The sequence below is a fragment of the Octopus bimaculoides genome, chromosome 4 (genome assembly GCF_001194135.2).
Source record: "Octopus bimaculoides isolate UCB-OBI-ISO-001 chromosome 4, ASM119413v2, whole genome shotgun sequence".
NCBI lineage: Eukaryota > Metazoa > Mollusca > Cephalopoda > Octopoda > Octopodidae > Octopus > Octopus bimaculoides.
The window spans coordinates 98,453,849-98,461,759 of NC_068984.1; the positions used below are offsets into that span (position 1 = coordinate 98,453,849).

At 39.2% G+C, this 7,911-nt stretch overlaps 1 protein-coding gene across 2 annotated transcripts in view; it reads left to right on the forward strand.

Annotated features, from left to right (window-relative positions):
• The window catches only part of LOC106871796 (kinesin-like protein KIF25), a 505,449-nt gene that overhangs the window by 12,290 nt on the left and 485,248 nt on the right, over positions 1-7,911 (forward strand). The gene's annotated exons all lie outside the window — the stretch shown is intronic.

The window sequence follows — 7,911 nt, forward strand, 5'->3', positions numbered from 1 at the left end:
GTCATTTTCACATTCAAGAGCCTGGCGTTACTGCCACCCAGGCCCCGGTGGATAGTAACTTCTATTCAATCCAGCCCTATCCCGGATGGCAGCCCACATACCCAGGCTCATATCAGCTTCCTCCCACAATATGTGGGGAGGAACAAAATGTCCTGGCCCTCAAGGGGCTCGCTTGCAAATTTGCAAGCTTCCTCGGGGGTGCCAAACAGCAACCACACCATTGCATATTTGGCCCCCTGAGATATGTATTTAATAGTTGACAGATAATCTGCCAACTCTTTTTCTATTTTATCTTTGTTAAAGAGGGTGATGGTGCCGAGTGACCTAGAATAGGTCCTTAGCACCACCATCCTCTTTTCAAAGCCCTCTAACCCTCTTCTTGGGTGGCACAATCTCCCATTCCAAGATAGCATCCTTTTCCACCATGTTTTTTGTTTTGGGGGTTCAAAACGGCCAAAAGTAAAAGGAAGTCCAAAAAAGAAAGAAGAGAAAAAAACAAAATACAACAGAAAACAGTTCAAGAAAAAATCCCAAAAAAGGGATTTGAAGAAAAAAAACAGTTCAAACAAGAAAAAGATAGAAGAAAGAAAGAAACAGTTCACAGTTAAAAAAAAAAAAAAAAAAAAACACAGCAAATACAATTCTTTCGGCCACTAGGTAATCCTGGTCTGTCTTCAATTCAACTTGAAACTGGAATCCTGTGACTGGAACAAACTGGAACAACTTCCACAACTATTCACTAAAAGTGAACAAATTATTTACGCAAATTCTCTGGTCACAATGCTGTGTGGTCAGAAGCGAACTTCTTTATTTCATTAAAATTCGCCATTGGAGGCGTTACAGAGAGGGGACAAACAAGGACAGACAAACATAAGGGGGAAGAAGCTTCAACGTTTTTTAAAAATTTTACAAGTTACGAATAGATTAAAATCTGATTGAAATTGATTTAAAAATTAATTTTAAAATATTGCAAGCTTCCTTGGGGGTGCCAAACAGCAACCACACCATTGCATATTTGGCCCCCTGAGATATGTATTTAATAGTTGACAGATAATCTGCCAACTCGAAGGAAGGCAACCGACGATCCTGATAGAACCTTTGCTTCCCAAATTGACCTCACTTATTTGGTGCCAATCTCACTCAGCTTGCGCTCCACAGACTTCTATCTTTTCGTAAACATATCCCGTGACAGACACTTTCTCTCCAGCCTGATCTTACTACTGAGGTGGTAACTAAAAAAGTTAACCAGCCCCTGGCCGGAGACAAAGGTACCTGTCACTATACCTTTCACACGCGTCTTCCATACTGTTTCTTTCAGTATGGCTACTACACAGAACCACACAGCAATGCCTGCACCTGTGTGTGTGTGTATACATTTTTCCTCACTTTTCATCATGTTGAAATGTTAATCCCTACACATTTTTTCTCTCTCCATGTTTTTCATTCTTTCTCCTTTTCTTCCTCTTTAATCCTTTCTCTCGAAGTGCACAGGCTTGAAACAAACGATTTCTCTATTCTTCATCTTTTGTTTTCTGAAAATTTGAACTACAGGGGTTGGAAAAAATAATGGAAATACCTTAAAATTTTAAACAAAGTTTCTTTTTAATATGGGGTATGACTGCCTTTGGCAGTAATTACAGCTTGAATTCTACAAGGTATGGACTCGTACAAAGTTTGAATTGTTTCCAAAAGAATTTTTGTCCAGAGTATTTGTGTAGGAGTATATTGTGGCTGGAGAATTTGTGTAAATAATTTGTTCACTTTTAGTGAATAGTTGTGGAAGTTATTCCAGTTTGTTCCAGTCGCAGGATTCCGGTTTCAAGTTGAATTGAAGACAGGCCAGGATTACCTAGTGGCCAGAAGAATTGTGTTTGTTGTGTCTTTTTTTGAACTGTGAACTGTTTCTTTCTTTCTTCAATCTGTCTCCAGTTTGTGTAGTGTTGATAGTGAAGGATATAGACTCCTTACTTGTTTTTCTAAATTGCACCATAAATATTCAATGATATTGAGATCTGGGGACTGTGGCCAGATAAGGTGTTCAACATCACTAGAATGTTCCTCGTACCATCCACTAACAACTTTAGCTGTGTGAATTGGTGCATTATCATCTTGAAAGATTACATTTCCCCCCAGAAACAGTTCTGCAACCATAGGATTCATTTGATCAGATAAAATGCTTAAATAGTCTTGACTATTAATTCTGCCATGAAGGGAAACCATTGGGCCGGTGGATTTCCAAGATACAGCACCCTAGATCATCACAAATCCTCTTCCATGTTTAACAGTTGGAAGAAGGCAGTGTGAGTCAAATGCTTCTTTTGGCTGTCCCCACATGTATACTCGGCTGGTGGTCAAAAATAAGGTAAAGGATGACTTGTCCAAGAAAATAACATTCTTCCACTGCTCTAGGGACTAATTCTGTAGGTTTTTACTCCACTCTAAACGCTTTGCAACATTTGTTTTTGAAAGTAGTGATTTTCTGATTGCAGCCTTCCCATGAAATCCGGCTTTGTGCAGCTAGAAGCGAACAGTTTTTGTGGAAACTGGATTCTTGAGGTGGTCATCAAGCTCTGCAGTAATTTTGGGAGCTGTACTTTTGTGATCCTTTCTAACAATTCACATAAGAGCCTGATGGTCCCTATCTGAAAGTTTTGGTTTTGTTTCAACTAGGAGGTTTTTCCTTCTTTCTCAAAGGCTATCATTACCTTCGAGACAGTACTTCTTGATGCACCAAACATTTTGGCTATTTTCATTACACTAGCACCTGCCATACAAGCACCAACAATTTGACCTCTTTGAAAGTCTGATAGATCTGTCATTTTAATAAATTTTAATTACATTTTTCTGATGATATCTGAAAAGAAACCACAATTTTAGCAAAAAATATTAAGCAACTCTAATAATAAATCAAAAACATAAAAATAAACAAGCTTTTCATATTTTTTATTTAGATATTTGAAAATTATGATGCTATAATGCTAAGTGTTTCCATTATTTTGTCCAAACCCTGTATATCATATATATATAAATGATGGACTCTCCTGTCGAAGATAATGTATGAGCATTCAGCTTTTGCCGAACAACCTGTTCAAATGATTCATTAAATAGTGATCAAATGTTTGAGCCACATATTAGCTCATTCTCTCCATCAAATCGAATTTTCTGAACAGGTACACTATGTATCATGTGTCAGGTGTTGAGCAACATGCAATAATGTGTTTTGCTCAAGAACACAATGCACCACCTGGTCTAGGAAGTGAAATCACAATCTTGCAATTGTGAGAGCAATACCCTAACCACTAAGCCATGCACCCTTACATACATACATGCATGTATATATATATACATACATACATATATGTGTGTGTGTATATATATATATATATATATATATATATATATATATATATATATATATATATATACATATATACATATACTACATACACAGAAAGAGAGAGAGAATTATGTGTTTATATATCTATCTTTCTATCTATCTATTCCAATACACCAATAACTACCCACACCACTTCATACATCACTAATTCAACAGATGTTCAACTTACAAACAGCTTTGCCTTGGACTTGCTGTACACACACACATGTACATATGCAAGCATACACACATACACATTGTCTACACACAGATACATAAATACACACACACATGCAGATGCACGCACACAAATACAAGTTATGTTAAAAGTCCCTATGTAATTGTTAGATCTGCTAGAAATAGCTGCTGATCTTAGAGTAGAGAATGCATTAGAGACTGTAGACTTGGATATTGATGGAACGGTCATGGTCTGTTTGTGGCTATCTCTTGGGATGAAAGATGATGGTCTTCCTTTCTTTCTTGCAGTTATTGATGGATTCTGAGGTGACTGATGAGTCCAATTCTTTCTTAGAAGTTTCTTCCACAAGTATGACAGGTGGTTCCAGATAGAAGGTCCTTCTTGTCTATCTTCTTTGTGCCTCCTCTTTTGTCCTAGTTCAGCAGTCCAACTAGTCTCAAAAGTTGTTCGTCCCACTTTAGTGATGGATCTCCAGCATTTTCAATCTTGAGCATTTCTCTACCAGTTCCCAGTGTCAATATTACATTTCTTGGAAAGGCAGTGAGTTGGCAGAATCATTAACATACTAGGTAAAATGCATAGCAGAATTTTGTCTGTCTTTATGTTCTGAGTTCAAATTTCACTGAGGTCGACCCTGCCTTTCATCCTTTTGGAGTTGATAAAATAAACACCAGTTAAACACTAGGGTTGATGTAATTGACTCACCCCTTCTCTGAAATTGCTGGCCTTGTGCCAAAATTTGAAACCAATATTACAATTCTTGAATTTGGTTTTCAGGACATTTGTAACTCTTTTCTTTTGCCCTCCTCTTCTTTGTTTTCTTTCCGTTAATTGGGAGTAGAGAAGCTGTTTCAGTAGGTGGTTATTTATCATCTGGATAACACAACTGTTTCTAGATGATGGAAGCTGCAATGGAGGTCATGTTAGCTTCTTTCAATAAACTGATATTTATCCTTTCTTCCTTGCTAGTGTTGAGAATACTTTGAAGGCAGCAATGGTGGTATATTTCAAGTGCTTTTATGTTTCTTCTGTACAAAGTTCCGATCTTAGAGGCATATAGGCGCATGGGGTGATCACTGCCTTGTATACCATCATTTTTGTATCAGTATGAATGTCTTGATCTGCATCTGTGATAGCTTGGGTCTTCAGCCCATCTTGATGGTCATGGAATGTTATAATGATATAGTCAATCAGGTGCCAGCATTTTGAGTGTGGATGTTGCCATGAAGCTTTGTATTCTGGCAAAATAAAGAATTGGTAATCACCAGATCATGCTCAGCACACTTGGAGAGATGAGGTGTCCCATTGGCATTGGCCTTCCAATTCCTTCTTTTCCAGTGGTTCCAATCCAGAGCCTGTGATCCCACCTGACTCTGGCATTAAAATCATCAAGTAGAGCACCCTTGTCTTCATTTAGAATGGAAGAGAGTACTTCATTGATTTGAGCTTAGAAGTTTCCCTTCACATCGTCTTCAGCATCCAAAGGGTGGTGGTTTGTTGATTTCTGTTGAGCATAATCCTCAGTATCATAAGTTGTTCATTGATTCCAAGAGATTGCTCAGTTAGTTTCTGAATGATCACCCTTTTCTCCACCACTTAAAGCCACACATTTTTTAATGTAGTTTTCACCATATGAGTCATCTCATAGAGCTCTTTCATTTGAATACAACTGTTGTGTAGTTTTCTTCAATATTAGCTGAGGTATTTCTATTTAGAGTCAATTTTTGAAGTTACTCACCATTTTTTTGTCACTTAAAGTCACACAACTTTTTTCTAGCTAATACATTTTAATATGGTTTTCACCAAAAAATTCTTCTTAATAAGCACGTTCTTTTCAACCCAACTAATCCATACTTTTCTCTTAAAATAAATGAGATTCAAAGTCAAATTTCTGCCTTACTCTAATGTTTTTGAGCTAACTTTTTTTCTAATGAACCAAATTTCAATTATTTTATCTCAAAACTTAGCTTAGAACTGGACCAATATTGCAAAATAAACCACATTGTGTGGTAAGAAGCTTGCTTTCGAACCACATTGTGTGGCACCTTGGGCAATGAAGGAAAGGTATGCATAAGTGGGCTGGTTACACCCCTGGTATAGGCCACGGGTTATGGTCTCACTTGGCTTGCTGGGTTTTCTCAAGCACAGCATATTTCCATAGGTCTCAGTCACTAGTCATTGCCTCGGTGAGGCCTAATGTTTGAAGGTTGTGTTTCACCACTTCAACCCAGGTCTTCCTGGGTCTACCTCTCCCAAAGGTTCCCTCAACTGCTAGGGTGTGGTAATTTTTCACACAGCTATCCTCATCCATTCTCGCCACATGACCATACCAGCGCAGCCATCTCTCTTGCACACCACATCTGATGCTTCTTAGGTCCAACTTTTCTCTCAAGGTACTTACACTCTATCGAGTCTTACACATCTAGCAGAGCATACTGGCTTCATTCCTTGCAAGCTTACACATGTCTCAGCAGTCATGGCCCATGTTTCACTGCCATGTAGCATGGCTGTTCGTACACATGCGTCATACAGTCTACCTTTTACTCTGAGAGAGAGGCCCTTTGTCACCAGCAGAGGTAAGAGCTCTATGAACTTTGCCCAGTCTATTCTCATTCTAGCAGCTACACTTTCAGCCCCCGCCCCGCTACTGACTTGGTCACCTAGGTAACAGAAGCTTCTAGTTTTTCTCTCTGGAATGTGGCAGAAGTTGTTCTCTGCACATTTTCAGTGTTTATTGCTCCTGAGCATCTGCCACATACAAAAACTATCTTCTCAGTTAGCCTTCCTTTGATATTGCTGCACCTCTTATGTGTCCATAGCTTACACTGAGTAAATCTTATAGAGTTTCCACCTAGGCCTTTTCTACAGATCGAGCAGGACCACCTACCTGAAGGGATTTGTAGTTTGTCTGCCTTAGTACTTATTAGGACTTTGGTTTTAGCTAGGTTGATTTTAAGGCCCTTCGATTCTAATCCTTGCTTCCACACCTGAAACTTCTCGTCTAGTTCTGATAGTGACTCAGCAATTAGAGCAAGGTCATCAGCATAGAGGAGTTCCCAGGGACCTCTTGTCTTGAATTCCTTTGTTATTGCCTGGAGGACTATGATAAATAGGAGGGGGCTGAGAATTGAACCTTGGTGAAACCCTACCTCTACCCAGAATTCTTCACTGTACTCGTTGCCAACCCTCACCTTACCGACAGCGTCTTTATACATGGCTCACACAGCTCTTACTAACCATTCATCTATCCCTAGTTTCCTCATTGACCACCAGAAAAGGGATAGGGGGACCCTGTCAAAGGTTTTCTCCATGTCAACAAAAGCCAGGTACAGAGGTTTATCTTTGGCTAGGTATTTCTCCTGCAGCTGTCTTACCGGAAATATAGCATTAGAGGTGCTTTTCCCTGGCATGAACCCAAACTGCATCTCATCTAAGCTGACTCTCCCTAATTAGTTGGGCTATGACCCTCTCCATGAGCTTTATTACCTGATCCAACAACTTGATACCTCTGTAATTATTTATGTCTAAAGTGTCACCTTTGCCTTTGTAGCAGTTGACTATGGTGCTGCTACACCAGTCATTGGGTATGATTCCTTCATGTATCATCTGGTTAACAATACGGGTGACTAGGCTATAGCTGACACTGTCAGATATTTTGAGCATCTCTGCAGTGATTCCTGATGGGCCAGGGGCTTTCCCTGTCTTTATACTCTTAATTGCTTTATCTACCAAGGTACTGTCAATTCAGATAGCTGATCCCGCTGTTGGGTCAACATTCGGCAGACTCTCTTTCTCCCATTCATTCTCTTTATTGAGCAACCTTTCATAGTGGTATCTCCAAACCTCTCTCTTTACAGCCTCGTTTAGTGCAAGTGAACCATCATCCATGCGGACACATTTCTCTCCTACAACATCACAATTCTTTCTCACACACTGTCTTGCAACACGAAATACTTCAAGTCCTTGGTCTTCATGGCACAGAACATTGGCAATTTTTTTCTTATCTGCTTCCCCTCTGGCTAAATAAACCTGTCTATATATATATATATATATATATATATATGTCCACAGGCATATGCCCACGGGCATATGGCGTAGTGGTTAAGAGCGCGGGCTACTAACCCCAAGGTTCCGAGTTCGATTCACGGCAGCGACCTGATTAATAATAATAATAATAATAATATAATAATAATAATAGTAACATCGATAGGAATGAGAACCCAGGTTCGAAATTTCCCCAAGACACCTGACGAAGGCTGGAGGGTATATCAGCCGAAACGTTGTGTTAACAACAAACAAGATGAGGACGAATATCCGTCAAATGTAGATAATGTAA